The sequence below is a fragment of the Melanerpes formicivorus genome, unplaced genomic scaffold (assembly GCF_026170545.1).
Source record: "Melanerpes formicivorus ecotype bairdi unplaced genomic scaffold, bMelFor1.0.p_v2 SCAF_16, whole genome shotgun sequence".
NCBI classification, from domain to species: domain Eukaryota; kingdom Metazoa; phylum Chordata; class Aves; order Piciformes; family Picidae; genus Melanerpes; species Melanerpes formicivorus.
Window position 1 is genome coordinate 5092725 of NW_027142368.1, and position 4790 is coordinate 5097514.

The window sequence follows — 4790 nt, forward strand, 5'->3', positions numbered from 1 at the left end:
AACAACACCCTCTTGCTACATATATTCCAACACTGATATCCTGCCAAGTGCCTAATGCCAGCACAGTCCACCAGTCTGCATGAAAATAGCATGCATTCACCCTCTTCCATTCCTCGCTCTTAGTACCCTGATGCTCACAGTATCAGTAGCCTGTATTGGTAACAGGTAACACATTTCTATGAAGCAAATGATCTGCCACCCAGACACCTTTTGCTGGTCAGACAGACCGAGGAGAAATGGACCAATCAAATATAAAGAAATGGCAGAGGACTTAATAAAGCTAAGGAGGAGGAGGAGATAGGTGCCCTATGTAAGTAGAGAGCATGAAGTTAACAAGAAACACTCTGCTGAGTGGCATCCCTACTCTACAACTGTCCAGTTTTATATGGAGTATGAAACAGCAGCTAGTTGCCCTGAGACAGATAAAAGAGTGGCAGGCAAAAAAAATCAAAGGACTGTAAAGATAGCTGCACTGAGCCCAGATCAGAAGCACTGTATGGACTCTCCATCCAGCTTTGCCAGTCCAGGACTAGAGAGATGTGCTGCTGTTAGCCTGCCTCTGAGTTGGACTATCCTTTGCACATGAACCAATACCTTTCACAACTGCACAAATCCATTTCTGGTGCTTGGTTGCTATGAGGAGGTGTAAAGGGTTATTAAATAAAATCACCCCTTCAGGCTTTTTCTTTTAGAGGTCTACACAGCATGGGCCAAAACTAATTTTCTCATCCAGCCACATGAAGTGAGAACAGCTCAGCCATATACAGAAGCTGTGGAATATTTCACAAGGACAAAAATCATGGGAGAACAGTGAAATACTCACCTGGAGATAGTGCTGTTTAATATGGGACAGAAATAAGTGGGCCACCCAACATCACAGTGTAAATAAATGCTATTTACATTCTTTTGTGCAAGTACAGTATATATGAATTCAATGCAAAGTCATTTTATCAAAGCCAAGTAGCCTGCAGATACTTTGGAGTTGTCTCAGCATTATTATTTTCTTCCTTCAGAGTATACACATAGATCTTTTTTTTTTTTTCCCTTTTCTTTTGTAAATAAAGTCAGCCTACTGGAGCTGTGTATAATTTCTCTCCTCCAGCTTTACAAAGTGTTTTCAAAGAAAGGGAGGAAAAACTCCACCAGAGCAGCACTTAAAATTAGCCAGCAAAATCAAATTTACTTCACTTTAAATGCACTGCCAAGCTGAAAATTTTAACATAAGTTTTTTGCCCTTCTATTAACAGAGATCATTAATAAGTAACATTTAAAGATTCCTTCCAGCCTTCATGGTATCTCCAATATGCAAACCCAAATAGTCTTGTTTGGGCTGAACTACAGAAGACCTCTCAAGAAATGCATATGGATCAGACATTCAGCTTGCAAGAACCTTCAGGGGTTTCAGGAAACCATTTCCACCTAACCTGACTGAGGAAATTGCCCACAGCTTTAAAATGCATTTATTTTCATACCCTGACACTCTGCATAGCAACTTTAAGTATTTATCCCATTTTATGCATCACTGAATTAATAATATCCATGTGAGAGGGGAAAGAATTGTTCTCAATTCATAGACAAGGTGTAAGGGAACTATGTGCTCACTCCAGGTTGCAGAAGAAGCTAGAAGCAAGGCAGACAAAAAAGCTTGTCTTTCCTGACTGTGAATCCTGCATCTCACCAAGAAGCTGGTACAAATGAGCAGTTATTCTGATGTCAGTACAGTTATCTTCCATTTCAGGAGTTGACCTGATGCAGAGTTTATTTGCTTGAATAATGACTAAATCCATGAGCAATAGGAAGCTTAAACAAATGAAAGTATATTTATAGGATTACTGCAAAATTTATCTCATTAGCAGTGAAGCTCCCAAGCTCCCCCCACCAAACCAACCAACCAACCAACCAAAAAAGCTCAAATTCAAACAACTTAATGACACAAGATAGTTAAAACGGTTGGTTTTAAATCTGCCCTGGCCTCCCAGCAAGCAGTTCAATGAGGGTTATGAGAAGAACATCAGGGGATGTACTTGTCTCTTATTACCGTAAGAAGCAAGACCTCCTTGGCTGGCTAGGTGATTTTTAAAGAAATCCTATGGTGGTGATACCATTTACCTATGGTTAATAATTTTGGGGTGCATAAGAGGCAGGGAGAAGAAAGGTCTTAGCACACTGGGTAAAGAGTGATTTGAGAACACCTACTGTCGACTTTAGTAATGCAAAACAATTTAGCCGTATATACGCCTGTACTTCGCTCAGTAGAGAGCCCTCACAGGATAGAAATCGCAGGCTACTCCCTAGAACAAATAGTGAAAAGAGAAACTCACCCAAGCCCCGGGGCTACCCCTCCTCGCTGCTCCTCCTCACCCCTCCCGGCAGGGAGAGTCCCGAGTAGGGGAGACGGCTGCCGGCGCACAGACGCCACCTGGCGGCAGCGGGGGAAAAGCCCCGCGGCGGGTTTCACTTAAGCGACTCGCCCTTAATTACGGGCAACCCCTTCCCCCTAATTAAACAAACCTGGAGGGAAGATTAAGGTCCATCCGAACGAAACGCCTTCGCTTACCTCTGTAAAGGGAAGAGACCAGCGGGGGCCTCCCCACTTCTCAGCAGCGTGCAAATGGCAGCAGGCTTCTGCCAGCTGTTGAAGGCTGGCGCCACTACAGCTCAGAACAGCAGGAATTTTGACATTTCACTGAAATTATTTGGTCTTCCCATCAGTCAAACGGTCCTGCAAAATGTGGGGAAAATCAGAAGATTTTAGGCTAAGATTGCAGGCTAAGTTACCCTGCTCCCTGGCCTGCATCCCCTACTCTGGCTCTTTATAGAGCAACACCAAAAGAAAATGGTATTACAGCAAAAAAAACATCATTTAAAGAGAAGAAAGTCCTGAGCTGCCCAGTATAGAAGATCAGGGAAGCTATGTGCATAGGGTGCAGAGAAGATCCTGAGAGGAAGGTCTGAGGTGTAGGAAACAGAATAGCAACGTGGTGGAGAGTCACAATAATTTGATCAACTGCTTTAATGGAGTTACAGCATGTACCTAATTTCTGGACTCCAAAGAGATGCTGTCCAGAGTTGTATGTTTTACACTTGAGCCTTCATGTCAGCTGGGACATGTTCCTATTACAATGATAAAAAATTGATACTTGGGTGTGAAGGGTTATTTAAATGTTGCAGCAGTCATGCAGGATGGAAGCACAGCATGGCACAGCCTCCAGCAGTTCCCCCCCACATCCCCAGTTTTAAGTCTCCTTTCTCTGTACTAACATCATAAGCTGCTCTGGTGTGTTTTCCATGTGAGTTTTAGATGTCAACATAAGGCAAAAATCTATAATGCTCATTATTCTGTATCATAAGGACTATGAACAAGAAGTCCAGTGTCACATTATTGAGCTTAGGGGCTCTAAATATTCTTGGCATTTTGTGTGTGCTGTTACAGGAATGAAATATTAGAGTACCAACTACTATTTCCTGACACTTATATTTTAAAATATTTACATGTAATATGATTGTGTTCTGTTGTACTCCCCCTAGATATGACAGATGTGTTTCAGAAATGCACAAGAGCATTCCCTGTCTTGGTAACTGCCTTAATAACAGTTGTAGCTTTTAATACACTATAGAGAACTTTACAAGTACTATGATCAATATAAAAGCAGCTTGGATGCCGTCATTCTTTTTTATCTTTCTAAGGAAAGTAAAGTAATATTTGTAACCTTTCTTATCTTGGGGTCTTTCTCCTGAGCCCACTCCTGCAAGTTACTGAATGGCGAAACCTCTGAAGAGTGAAGTGGAAAGGAGTTAAAGGAACTAAGCTCTGTCTATTCAAGCTTCATTACCATAAAAAGGGGAACAAAAATTAGGAATGAGTAGAATTTACCAACTTCTCATGGGTGCCTATGACTACATCATGCTCTTCTTCCTTCAGAAAATGCTACAGTTATTACCAGAAACAAATTTTAGCAGCACCTTTAAAGCAGTGCATGAAGAAAAGTACATTAAGAATCTCTGTACACATAGATGTGTTAAACATGCCAATATGCAAAGTTTTCATATTTCTTTAAAGAGGCACAGAATCAGACACTAAATCAGAGTATCTGGAACTCTTAAGAAAGGTTGAAATTCTGCTTGAACCTGATAAATTAATATTTTTGTGATCTTAAGCAATAGAAAAAAAAGGAGCACAAGAAGGCATGGCCTCTTATGGCACAGATCCTTTCTTTGCATTTAAGATTTTGCATTAATGTAGTGTTCTAAAATAGCCAAGCACTGTAAATAAAAATCTACCAGAGGTTCTGCCAAACACCTTGCTTCTTGGCTACACCACCTCCTGTATTTTAACATTGTTTCTGCATTAATCACTGTATGTAAATGATTTTGAGATGTACATTGATTTGGGGAGCAAAGTTCAGTAACTCCCACAACATTTTTAAACTCATAATTTGTGCTTCATGCTCAGACCATGACTATGCAAGAGCACATGCGTGTGCTTTACACTCTGTGAACTGATTGCAGTGGAAGTGTTTCAGGAACTAGAGCTAAAACCATAAACCCCATCTCTAGTTTATTTCACTGTGCTTTAAGTTACACCTGTTGTGTACAGTGTTAACCAGACCTGTCACTCCTTTCTGGTAGTGACCTTGTTCATGTATTTGAACCTGTGTTTGATTTCAAGACACTTAAAAAAAAGTGAGGTCTAGCTAGGTAAATGCTTAACAGCAAGCACTGGGTATTACTATTCTCAATGAATCATTGTATATAAACCAGATTAATATTCTCATATGTAAAAATAGTTT